The 13,891-nt window shown below is 41.0% G+C and overlaps 1 long non-coding RNA gene across 3 annotated transcripts in view; it reads left to right on the forward strand.

Moving 5' to 3' along the window:
* LOC138066177 (uncharacterized) overlaps positions 1-13,891 on the forward strand; it is a 42,656-nt gene that overhangs the window by 14,903 nt on the left and 13,862 nt on the right. The window contains exon 1 of one of the 3 annotated variants that reach the window (XR_011139417.1): positions 10,682-10,761. The exons of the other annotated variants lie outside the window; for them this stretch is intronic. This is a non-coding gene — a long non-coding RNA (uncharacterized lncRNA). Of the gene's footprint in view, positions 1-10,681; positions 10,762-13,891 lie in introns of those variants that run through there. 3 annotated transcript variants of the gene reach the window in all.

Consider the following 13,891-nt stretch of genomic DNA (forward strand, 5'->3'; position numbering starts at 1 on the left):
TCCACTTCCAAAGGCTGGCATACCTGATGTTTTAAGAGTCCAGTCTAAAAGCTCTGTGTTAGCTAGTAGAGCTATGCAAACGTTGAGACAGCTATGCCTCTAGGCGGAACTCGCTGGGCTGATGCTTTACCAGCTAGACTATACTTAAGAGTTCTGCAGTGAAAAAGCCAAATTTTAATTTGGTTAACTGTATTTAAATGTCACAACAGTGTCTTGCTTGTAATTATTCAGAAATAAGAGTATTGTGGGCATTTGTATGAGCTGTGCTTCCATTTGCCACGTTTTTGAACCATGTGGAATTGTATCTGAATTCTTTGGTCATGAAAAATGATAGTGTTCTCTTGAGGTCAGAGGGAGGGAAGAGAGGGAGGACTTTTTGGCAACAGCTCAGGAAGGTAGTTGACCTTTTTCCAAGACCAACCCTATAAAAAATTAGAGTGCCTATAGGTCATTATGGCATAGCTGGAGATGCTGTGCAGACACAGTAGGCTGCACTCTCGGAGCAGTAGCTCACCATGGGCAGCAGACTGAACTTTTAACTGCTTCTTAAAGAGGGATTAAAACCTTCCTCTCTTTCCTAAGCAATGGGATTAGCCTACCTTGAGAAAAAGTGTCATATGGCCTATTACTCCTCCTTTCTCTTCATGAATTTGTACTCAGGGTCTTCTAAACTGCACTGCATACTGTTGCATGCTTCTTGGTCAACCTAGAAAGATAGACTTCTAGAAACTGGTACAGCCTTGGGGACAAGACCTTCCTGAAGTAAGATGTTGGTTGCTTGTTAGCAATAAATGCCGCTCTGCCCACCGAAAAAAGATTTTCCTCCTCTTTTTCAAGGCTATATGCTGCTATAATTGAGCCCAGCCAAACTAGAAATAAACTACCCTTCTCAAATCATCCTTCTGTAATTTGTTCCAAAAACCTTAAGGTATGTGTTAGTGCTTATAATTAGATACATGGGCACAATTCACATGACTGTCAAGGAAGTTCAGGTAATCGGAACTACTTCTGACACCTGAAATAAACCATCAGCATGTTAAAAGATGCTAGGCTGCGGGTTAGGGTTCAGGTGACACCCCAGAATATTGCAGGGCTGTGGCAGGTAAGATAATGAGGCTGGGAAAAGGTCTGATCTATCTTCCTTATATTTCAGCATGCTCCAAGGGACTGGGGCAAACTTTTATTAGGCAATTTTTTGGTGCTGTTCCTTCCCACTTTGCAGCACTAATTCAGAACTTGCTCTTTCTTGGCTTTTGGTCACAACTAGGACTGACAGGATCAACAGAAATAATGTTTCACAATCACTTTAATAATAAAAAGTGGTGCTTGGCAGGAAACGCAAATGACTTGTGTTCACTATAGCCCAAATTTTAAAGGTATCTAGGTGGTTAAAGATACAGGTAGCTACTCAGGAAAAAGTCCCCAAAGTACCTATATGCCCCACTCCAATTATTTTTAATGAGATTTATGTGCCTCATGGATTCTAAAAAGCCTGATAGGAACATATGTGAGGCCTTTAGAAATCAAATACAATGTTACTATTGAAAATAAGACTTCATTATTCAAACACTGCGAGACTGATTTGACATTAAAAAAATCTGTGGATTGTATCATTATCCTTGACCTTTTAGTGGGCTTATCTCATTCACATTGAGTAGCTGATCTGGAAAAAAAAAAGTGTTTTTTCACTTAATCAGAGGATAATTATGTATTACAGGTATGGGCTGGAATTATGCAACTGCGTAAATTGGAGACACAAGGAATGGAAATGTACATTAAAAAGAAAACACCAGGTCTGGTTTTGGGAGCACTGCAGAGAGTGCCCGTGCTTTAACACTACTGTTAGAGGAGAAGTAGACCTCCATTTTGAAGTGGACCTCAGTTTTGAAGAATCTCCCACTGGCTTGAAGCTAACACTAAGTGACGTGGTGCAGTGCATGGGACATGGTGCTAGCACAAGGGGAACTGGGATGCTACCCTAGCAGCTGGCCTGCTGCAAGACGACGGGTACCCTGTTCCTCTTGACCAACATCTCCTCCCTTGGGAGGTGTATTGAGCTCTTCCAGTGAAAGAAGCTAGCTAGGAGTCACCATAGCATGGCCAGCTGTGTGCCACAAAAGCACAGGCCCAGCTGTGTATGGGTCGGGAGCATGAATGTGTAGTCAACGGGACGAGGTCCACCGTCAGCCAACAGCAAAGTGAGACCTGGGCCTGCCTGCGCTCTCCGGTGCTCATGGCACACACCATTTTATGCTCGCACACACCGGGTTGCACACGAGTGCCCACACACATCCTTTTCTCTTCCCTGCAAGGCAGCTCCCTTGCATATGGTATTTATTTCCACTACTATGGGGAGCAGAACAAATGTTGGGCTGTAAATATAAATGTTAAAACTAGAAAAAAAAGCTGTGCTGATAATGATGCCAGTAAGCTGTATCGCTTCTTAATTGTTTTTTCAAAAGATAAATGATAAGCAGTTATGGAAGTGGGGGGGAAGGCAGTTGAAAGCAAACTGTAGTGAAAGAAGATTAAAGCGTGAGCATATGTGGGAAATGATGTTTGATTTTAATTCTTTCAGCAGGAGTTGCTGAAAAGGAAAATACTGAAATCTGAAACCGAGGCAAACCGATCAACATTCAGCTGAATAATAATGCAAATGCTAACAAATAGCATCTTGATAATGGTAATTAATGAGATCATAATGATGATCATGCTGATTTCATTGATTAATTAGGTTATTCTAATTAGAGGTTTGTATGACTCTGAGCCACTTGCCATGTTTTGACCTCAGCAATCTCATGTTTCCCTAACACAGAGATAAGGAGAGGTGCTTAAATATTGTAACACTATAGCTAATTGCTTAGTTGCTTCAGGTTGCCGTGGGTGCAGAGCGTGCTCCCAAAGGGTTGGTCTTATTAGTGAAAACAGTGGATTTGTCTATGTGGCATTTGATTTTTTTTTTTGACTAATAGCTTATTCATTTTAAAAGAAGTATACTTTTAGGCCAGGTGAAAGAATCTGCAGAAGTTAATGAATAGTTTCAGCTGTAACCAAAAAGAAAAATGAAGACAAAAGAGCTGTAAATCTCTCTTAAAAAAAATTTGCAATATTTTGTTTCAAAGTGACATTCTTACTCAAAACCTGTCCAAATATGCACTTTAAAAAGAGCACCCCCCCATCGTTAGTGAAACATTTCGTTTTGGGATAAAACAAATATGACAAAAATGTTATTTTTTTCCTACAATTTGTGTCTTGACCAAAGCACAGAAATCAGAGCTATGTGTGCCTGTGTATGTGTGTGCAATTAAACCAAGATAATAAAGAGAAACGGTTTTGAAAAGAAAGATAGCAAGTATGGAAGCTGGTGATGGTTTAGCTGATGCCTTTTGCGCTTTAATTCCTTTTTGACATTTACTGTATGTGAAACCTAGCAATTAGCTATTCCTGGCTAGCTCTCATTTTCTGTTATCTCACAGGGACTGTCAATATATTCTTTTGAAATATGATAATTCAAAAAATCATTTTATACTTTTTTCACTTGCTTTGTGTTTTCATATAATTGCATTTACAAGAAGTGCAAAACACTTCCATAATGACAGTCCGGTGCATCTCTTTAATTCCAAGCAACAGGGCAGATCTGTTTCCATTTCCAAACCAATCTTCTAACAAATCATTTACCAAAGTTTATATATATGTATATATGTGTGTGTGTGTATGAGCGCGTGCGCACACACACACACACACACACACACGCACGCAAATTAGTCTCGAATGTTAATACTACATTTTTTAAATGAAGATGTTAATAAATCATGCAACATTCATGCAAAGATGGTAAACTCTGTGGTGGATATAATCTACATGCATTTGTTCTACAGTCTAAGGTCCATTCAGCAAACTCAAAAGAAATGAGAATGTGTAGTGTTTTGACTGAAATTTCAGAAGTCAGAAAATGATTGGCCTTTTCAATGAAAAATCTTTTAAAAATGTAAGAAATCTTTTTCAGTATAATTAAAAAATGAGAATCTGGACATGTGAAAACAAATCGGGCATAGCAAATGAATTAATCTTCAGGCAATATTGCTTGAATGCATTGTGAGATAGCGCAGATAATATCCTAGGTCACTGATCTGATATGCACTTAGATTGTGGGAAGGCTGGTCCAAACCTAACAGCTATGTGATAGAGAGTTTACAGTTTCTATGGAAAGGCACTTGAATGTTCATGGAATAATAGTGTCATCTGCAAAGACAATAATCTCTGCCATTTGGCACGTCACAGCAACAAAGTAGGTAAGGGATGTATGTCTGAAGTTAGAGTTGAGCCCATGATCAGCTATAGGTCAAAGAAAGGGGTAAGCAATGACTTTTGAAATCTGAAAGCCTACTCTTGTCTAATGCTTCAGCTTTAACTGTCCTTAACACTCACCCAGATGGGATGTAAAAACACCATCCTTCTGGTGTGAGAGCAGAAAGTTCACTTCCTTTTGCACTAGGGTAAATGATCTTTCATGGCCGTTACTCACGGGAATCAGACTTTGGGATTTGATGCAGTCCTCATGGAACTGGGAGGGACTTTTTGGCTGCAGTCCAGTATTGTAGGCAGCTGTGTCTAGCAATTTCCTCTAGAAAATGATAAAGTTTCGTCTTAAGCTCTGTCTCCTGAGTTCCACTGGAAACTAGTTCCATAGCTCAAATGCCCTGATGATTTTAAATCTCCCATTTTTCCAGATTATGTTTACTTATTGCCATTTTATGTCCTCTGCTCTCATTCCAATATCATCTTTTAGTGTGTAAGAGCTGTTATTTCTGATGGAGAATTAGACACCCCTTTTCTCCAGTGTGCTTACTGAAAGCAATCTTCCTCCCTCCCAGCTGTGCCTCTGGCAGTCTTCAAATATTTGAAATCCAGTGTGATTTTTCTATATAAAGCACAACCAATAGTCAATGTAATAAATGAACAAGAAAAACTAGTTGGATAGCTCAGTGGGAGAAAAAATATATAGCACTACTATCACTTGTTTTATCAGTTCTTCATTTCTTGGGAAAAAAAATTTAAGTCGACCAGACTTTTAACTGAGTTCCTCTTTTTTCTCCTCTCTCTCCTATACTCCTACCTTCCTCCTTCCCCCTCAACTTGTGGTATATGTCATGAACTGAAGCTGCATTTTTGTAGCATTAGTTAAACATGTTTTCGTTTGGATCAGAGCACACTTTTGAAGTGAGTCAGGAGATTGCCCACAGTTACCATGGTTTGTTTTGTATTGCAGAGAGGTCTCAGAGCTCAGGGACTGGATTATTTTGAGAGGAAATTAAACTGGAAAATATGCTCCAGCAATGCAGCATTTCTGCCACTCCTTAGGATCCACACTTCTTGCTGTTGTAGACATAGGCTTAGCGTTCCGCTCCTACTTCCTTGGGTATCTGAGGGGGTAGGTCAGAGCTGTGTGATGCTTTCCTTACCCTCTGTTGACTCCACATCATGATAACCCTTATAATATCTTTGCATTCATCTGTATCATGTTTAATTTTCTACAGTGTTTTTCCTACATTTAGGAAAACAAACAAAACTACTTTGAGCAGAGCAAACAGAATATTCTTCCTGTGTATGAAATGCAGTCTCACAGAAACACTGCGCTGTCTGCTAATCAAGTTCAGGAACCAAAAAGGCATTTACCTTCTTGAAATGGATTCCATTGGTGGTGTCCCCTGGTTAGTGACTCCTGTATACCAGTTTGGGGATGAATGAGACTATTGTATTAGTGAAGCCTACACTGAGATAGTTAATAGGGCAGATTTAAACCCTTGATTAGTATATATTGACTTTTCTCCTAGGTGCTGTAAGCCTGAGGATTTCTGTCTTTAAATCTTGTTTATTAGCTTACAAATGCTCTCTTTTAGCAGTAAGAATAGCATGCAAATTGATTATCTGGATTCTATATAGGTTTCGTTAACAAAGCTTCGGGTAGGATCGAGCAACCTTGTTGCTGTTGTACTCCTCATTCAAGGTCAGCTTTGGTTGCAGCCTGCACATTTGGAGAAGTGCAGAACAGGGCTCATCTAAGTGTGGTACCCGGGACCTGATCCTGCGAGGAGATACTCAGAAGTAGCTGAGATAGTTAAGTTATTGCTTTAGAATTACTGTACTTGCGGTGATAGGACTTGAGAAAGAAGGGGTACATTGTGAAGGAATATTTAAAAGATAGAAAAATTGTATCAGCAGTTACTAGTTACTCTAACAGTCCGTGGCCTGTGGCTCCAGTCCTGCAAGTTTCTTAGCCTACTTTTCCTGTGCCTATCTGAAGGGTATGTGAGGTAGAGTTTCAATGCAGATTTGAGATCTTGGTGCGTGGGCAGGTTTTAGAGTTCGTCTAGCAGTAATGACAGGGGTTTTTCCTAGTGTTAATACGACAGTGAAGACAAGCTTGAAGTAATAATATTTCATATTTTGCCCAATGGGGGCCTTAATCTAGCTTCATTATTAAATGACTGCCATTTCTAATGAATGTACCAAGTGCAGTCTGTCTTCAGTTGACCGCAGTATTATATTATAGCTAAACCAGTCCTTTCTTCCAGTTTATAAAACTCACGGACTTGATAATGAGAGGGAAATGGGTTATCATGAAGGGTATGGACATGGAGACTGATGTATAAGGAGGACAAGGATAAGGAAGTTGATGTTCCGTGTATACCCACATTTACATAACTTCTGCAAATGTAATTCATCCTTGCATGCAAATAAGGTAATCTGGATCATTGTTTGGCTCTCTGTAAAGTATCTTAGTTATGATTTTTGCCCAGGGTAACATCCTAGCTAATTTTAGACTCTTACATGAGTCTAAAAATCTAGTCTCTATTTCAGATATAGCATGTTGTATTGCAGATTTGCAGACATAGCATGTTATTTGCAGATTTGACTCCATTGTTAATGAAATTGTGTACAAGAAGAGGAAATGTGCTTGCTGTCTTGTCTAGTTCATAGTAGGGGCTTGTTGCAAAGACTGAGACATGTTTTTCAGAGCCTCCCTGAAGGTTAAAAAATAATGCATCAAACGCAGAGAGCGAATCTGATTGGTATTCCCTGAGAAACTGTTTCACTCCACTACTTGAGCCACAGTTTAGATATGGAGCCTGTGGTATTTTACCTTGGGCAAGCAGTTCACCTTGTGTAAATCTTGGAGTGTCAGTTAGCTTTAATATGAATATGAGTCCATTCACTGCAATATGGACAGTTTTTTCTCACTTGACTGATATTTTGCTACTCAGTGGTACTGTGCAAACTAGAGAAAAAGATTAAAGGATTAATTTTTGACCTGACTTTACAGCCTCACTGGGTGTTGGTTTACTGTACTGGAGGGATTATGTACGTTCCCATTAACTAGCTTCAGGTTATTGCATTTCTTTCTTGTTGGCGTGCTCAGAACTGCCACCGCACTCCTCAGCCCTGCAGGCAAAAGTTTTGGTGCTGTCTAGGGCATGAGGGATGGGAAGATGAGGCTGCGTTGTTGCTACCAGAGGTAATGAAGTGGGCAAGAGCAGCACAGGGAGTGACTCCGTCTGCCCAGGTAACCCTAACCCTTCCCCACCCTACCCATCCTGACTCAGCAGCAGCAAAAGTTGCTTGGCTTTCGAAGGAGCTTTCCTCTGCCCTTGGCAAAGTAGTCAAGAGGACCACAGCCATTGCTCTGTCCCTGTAATCTGTCTCTCCACACACAAAGCATTGGTCCTCACTGCCAAAGGGAAGGGAAGGGGAAGGAGGCACTGATACAACCCTGCTTCTCTCTTATCCCCAGGGCAGAAGGGAGCCGGGTTGGTGTGTTTTGCACCATTCTCCTTTCACTCTCTTGGATTTGCTGGAAGGCTGGACAAGGCTGAGGAAGGACATGGGAAAACAGATTTTTCTCCAGTCACTGCAAAGCTATTTACCTTCTGCCTGGTCCTTATCCAGTTGGTAATGGCTTCACAGGAGTTGCATGGGGTTGTTTTAAAGTAGAAATTGGCACACTTTCTCCAAAATATACTCTAGTTTAAGCTGGCTTGCTTTCTCTCTCTTTTTTACATGTTTTTTAGTGCGGATAGATAGTATTAATTTGGAGATAATTCTTTCATCAGATTTTCTTCTTTATATTTAAAGGTTCCTTTTTAGCTACTATAATCCTGCTGGATACTGGTAATTCAAAGGGCAACTCATTTTCTTGCCTTCAAAACAGGCTCATAGATATTTCTGTCTGGGATACTGGTAAGAATTCCCTGAGAAAAGCAGGAAGCAAAGTGGGTGAAAAATAACCCAAAGTGATATGTCAGAGATCCTAGATCCAACAGATCCTAGCTGTCCTGCCCATGGGGAAGCTAACTATGACAGCAGAACTGTGAAGAACATTGAATAAATGTAAATTTTGGGAGGAAATTAAACACAAGCTAGCTAGTCTTGGATTCCTAAGAAGTCTTTTAATGTGTTCATCTGTTTCACCACTTACCAAATCTGGTATTTTTATCCCAAGTTGCATGTTTCCTTGCAGTACCTCCTACTGCAAACTTTGCAGTAAGCTAGGAGGTGTGGCAAAGTTTGTGTGCAGCGTTCTGGCAGACATCCTTGTTTTTGTTAATAATTTATACAAGCAGACAACCCCTGCAGAACCACCTTGTCTGTAGTGTTATTCGGTGACCCTACCTGTGTCTCACCAAACTACTGGGAGTTTGGAGAGTATGCTGGAGAAATGCTGTGCTATGACTATATTGCCCCTTTCCTTTTTCAAAGGTCCCCAGTGTGGGCCGGTGTCAGAAGCAGAATATGAGGCTAGGTGGACTGATGGTATGGCCTGGCATGGCCACTCTTACATTATTAGCTGAAAGAAGATTTGGTATCCATAAGAATTTCACTGAATTAGTAGTTCTTCCATCCCGACTATAACTTTGCTTGTGTGTCTCATGTGCTACTGTTCCTAACCTCACAGATAAAAGTCAGATTTTTCAGAAATGAGTGATGTTTGGGTGATGTGGATTGTGCTTAACATGACGTTTTAAAAGGACCTAATTCTCAAATAACATTTGGCACCACTTCTTGGAGAATTAGATGGCTTCCAGGTAACTCAGACTGAACACAGAAAACAAAAGCATGCAATTTCCTGCAAGTTTCTCAGACTGACATCCAAATTTAGTTTGTGGAAAGCTTTCCTCTTTCTTCTGAGATGTGACACAACCATTCTTATTTTATCAGCCTTTTGCATAGTTATTTTCAGCTGGACCATATTTTGGTTGGACCCAGTTCATGGGCCTTGGATTTGATTTGTTATGTTTGTATTTGCATTTTTCAATGTTTTGTGAATGAAATCCATGCTTTATTTTTAATGCAGCTGTTTTAAGAAAGCTTATCACTTACTGCACAAAGGGACGCATGGCCCTGTTGTGCAAGTGATCTTGCAAAAATGTCCTAGGAAATGCATCTACAGTGGCAGTAGTCATTGAAAACCTTGAGAGCTGTGCTGGGGGCAGAAGCTGTGCTGGTTGTCTGTATGCAGCGAGTTGCTGACTGTAAGTGACCATGCTAAAATCAGTAGTTAGAGGAACTCACACAGATGTCAGGGCCCTGCACAGCTCCCCACGGCACCAGGGTCAGGCCTTGCAGCCAGGGCCTGTCCCACTGCCCACAAGGGAGTGGGACAGCCAGGGGCAGCCCCGGCCCCAGACATCAGACACTGCCACGACAACAGGGACAGGCTGAGGCCACAGCTCAGGGGCAGGATCAGGGGGCCCATGGCTGGGCAGGGGCAGGGCCAGAGCCCAGCACTGTGGCGTCGTGGGGAAGGGACTGATGGCCCTGGGCTGGGCTGAAATGGGGACAGGGGCTGGGCAGGGTGGGGGGAGCCCAGGACCACCAGGGTTGGGGATGCCCTCAGGGGCCTGACAGCAGGCTATGATGTTAGCAACGCTAGCAGAGCAATCAAGAGTCTGGAATTTATGAATATACAGGCAGTAAATGAGGCTGAAATTTGTTAAAAGAAATTGGCCACTATTAATAACTTCCCCAGGTCTCATTAATGCATTTCAGGATGATAACGTGTAGTAATCCCTCCTTGGAGACCATACTTGGCAGTGAATTGGTGCATGTAGCCATAGTGTGTGTATGTGGAGCAGGACAGAATGAAATAATAGTGGTGAGCTGTTTTTATGTGGTTTATGTGTCTACTCCCTTGCTTAAAAGAATGAGTTTTTATTTATGCTTTGAATGGGACACACCGTTGGAATACAGAGTTCCTTATAAGGCTATCTCTGAATCTTTCTTCTAAGGATCATCAGGCTGTACTACTTGCTTCCAGTTGTCACTTTTTGCTGTGCACTGCAGTGTTACCCCTACCAGTCTATAAATTCATCTCTCTGAGCCTCGTGGTCCAAAAAGTGAAGTAAAACAACCTAACAAAATGCTCAGAATAGTCCATAGGTCAGTTGGCTGACGCGAATGAACACAACCTTCTCAGAGTTTGAAAACTCCAATCTGATTTCAAACAGTTCAAGGCCATATGTTTTTTCAGCTGGGACAAGAACAAGAGTAGGTGTATTTGTCCCTAACTTCATTGAGTATTATGATTCAGACATGCCAGAGAGTCAAACTTTAGTTGAATGAGGGGCGTTCAGTTATTTCTATTTTATTGCTTTGTTTTTATTTCTTTTCAGCACTGGTTGCTAGCTAGGCATGGAAAAAAAATTGCTCAAACTGCAGAAGAGTCTGCATTATGTTACCTCCAGCAGAAACACCAGATTTCTGGTGAGTAAGTAAATATGTGCAATATTTTTAGCTCAGCTCTGCTGCCTTAAGAGGCACAGATGAGTTTGATGAAATATCCAAATGCTTTGAGGCATATCTGAAATCCAGCTCTGAAACTTCAGAAAATGTGTCATCAAGGCAGTGAAACTAAGCAAGAGAAGATGTGTGAGAAGTGTGACATTTGGTTTGACCTGGGCTATCTGTCTGTATCAGTAAGTACTGTGGACCAGTAGGAGTGGATCTGTGGCACAAACAGTGGACCCAATGTCCATGAGATACACATTTCAGAGGGATTAACTTTGGATGAGCTTAGTCTAGTCCTGTGGAGTTCACATCCATCAGCAACTGGAGTACCATGGGGGCACTCCTGGGATGCTTCTTCCAGAGAATTTCGTCTCATCAAGTTTATGTTCTCCAAGATTGCTTTGCCATGTGAACCAAAGCATGGTAAGTGGGGACAATCGGGGGATTCACTTCAAAAGGGCACTCCTGATCTGAACTAAAATGGTGACATGGATGCACCCATAATATTTCCAGTCCATCCTGGGCTTCTAGTAAGGAGTTTAGGAAGCTGCTCCACTTGATAGCTGCAAGGAAACATGTGTGTGTTATTAACACAAATCTGAAAGCTGTAGAGAGGTCTAAAGTTTATTTCTTATCACAGTGCTGGCAAAGGTGACTTTTTTTTCCAAGATAAACATGCAATTATGGTTTGAATAGTTTATTTAACTCTTGGTAAAAACCCACTGTGTGCGTTAGGGTTTTTAAAAAGGCCGATTTGCTGCAATCTAACAGCCCACACAGACAGGTTACTTGAAAGCAAAATCACTTTATTTATCCAAGCACTATTAAGGGCATGTGAAAACTGAAGGAATTTCTTAAGACACACAGGGAAGAGACTCTGCATTTAATGAAATTTGCTAGAATTAAAAAATTAGGGCTTATTTTTTCCATGGTGCTGTTGCTGCAATGAAATTGCCAAAGGGGTCTATGAAACTGAGATCCAGAAGCAAATGGATCAAGTTTTATTCTGCTTTCCTGTGGAGCAGAAACACAAACTCAAACAACTACTGGCATTTCTTGACTGAAGCTTTCATCTGTTTTATACTGTCCTTCCTAGCTGAAGGTGAATAAATGTGAAGTACAGTCATTCAAACTTGTAAGAGCTGAGGGAGGGGAATAGGATGCAAAAGAGAGTTAAATGTTTTTGTGCTGAGCTTACTAGAGTTTTGTGCGTGATTACAGAAGTTGTTTTCCCTTGTGTGTCACGATCTGGGTCAGGGAAGGAACCTGAAGCCATTCTTGAAGACACAGAATATGAAATTGTTTTTATGCTTTGTGCAGCAGGATTTCGGTAATGATATCTGCAAAGCAAGGATCTCATGCAGAAAGTTTGGATGGTTCAATTACCAAATGGTCATTTTAAAAAGGCGAGTATTGTCTGGGAAAAAAGCCACTGAGATCACTAAGCAATTTTCAGGAATAGCTTTCCAACAAGGTCAGGGAAGTAGCTGTGTCACTGGATGAGACACTGTTAGACCTTATCTGGACAACTGTGTAAAATTCCAGCGTTCCCTCTAGAAAGGTAAACTCGGACCGGAACAGTCACACAGAAGTGATGAGGGGAGTAGAAGGCCTAACCTTTGAGGGGACATTAACAGAACATGGTTTGGTTAGCCAGATGAAATAAAAGCTTGGTGGAATATGAAGGCTGTAAATGCTTAGGGGGCTAAAAATCTAGTGAGTTAGAAAGACTAACCAAAGTGAAATGACAGCAGTAGCACAGGAGTAAATGGATATTAGGAAGCCATGGATAAGCTTAATCTGCATATTGCATTCCTAACCATCAGAGCCGTGAGGTTCTGGCCCAGCCCTCTGACGGCGATGGGAGCAAAAAGCCCTGTCTAAGCCAGAGCTGGATAATATTTTGTGGAAGGAATAGTATGATTTTGTGCCTGCAGGATGAGGGGACAGGATTTAATGACCCTTCAGGATGTCCCTTCAAGTTCTGTGTTCTGATAACGGAGCTGTTGGAACACACTAAAAAAAACCAAAGCAAGAATCCAACTCGTACATAAAAGCAGATTAAATATATGTGTATATACACATATACATATATAAATGTGTTTGTATGTGTGTATATGTATAAAATTTTGTTTTCATTCCTTAGGATCATGTTGTAAATGTCAAATACCATCAAAGTAAAGGCAGGGTTACATTTTTTTACTGATATAATACAGAAGTCAAATAACGATTACGTTCGTGCCTCTGCATTAGATTTGGATGCACTCGGCCCATTTTTATTTGACTGGAATTTTGCTTGAGGTATGTACAGGCTGCAGCAATGCTTTGCGTGCCTGTAAACAAAAAGTCTAATTATTATAGCAATATGGAGGAGGTAATGGAGTGTGACTGTCAGGAGTGCAACTGATGAACAGTCAGGTAATACACTAACAACCAAGATGTAGCAGTCCATTAGAAAACCAGCAGAGCTCTATGCAAGCTGTCTGCAGTATTGTGCAGTGGGGATGTAAAGACTAGACTGCAAGTGGTAAATATAGCAAAGACATGGAGTAAGTTGAAGACATGCTGCTGATAATGACCAAGGCTTGACTGTATGCTTAAAGAGACGAAGCCATTTAACTAATGGGAAAGTGCATGATACAGTGTTTGAAGATCTGATTAAATTTATACAAACAGGAGCTACATCTGACTTCTTTTCCCTTGGGTAGCTCAGAGCTGAACCTACATGGATGGTGTTTGATCTGTTGAACTATGTTATCCTATGTCAGCTATTTGCCACAGTGACTGGATACAGAAACTAGAGTGGTGAAGATGGTCACAAGGTATGACTGTGGTTAAAGCGGACTGAGTAAGTAGGATCCCTTATCAGTGAGAGAAGCAGATTAAGTAATCTACTAATTTTGGCTAGTGGGTAAACATAGCCTGTTAAACAGCTACTGTGGCTCCAAGGACTCCAGAGCACCAAGAGACACTGTGGAGAAGAAATATACATTGAAGAGGGAAGTTTATAGCAGTAAGGATTTAGTTTAATAACTTGGATTACTGTAAAAGGTGGCTTTTTCCTCCCGAGATATCTGCAATGTCTTGCATTAGCATGCAGCAGAAG

The sequence above is a fragment of the Struthio camelus genome, chromosome 2, assembly GCF_040807025.1.
Source record: "Struthio camelus isolate bStrCam1 chromosome 2, bStrCam1.hap1, whole genome shotgun sequence".
NCBI classification, from domain to species: domain Eukaryota; kingdom Metazoa; phylum Chordata; class Aves; order Struthioniformes; family Struthionidae; genus Struthio; species Struthio camelus.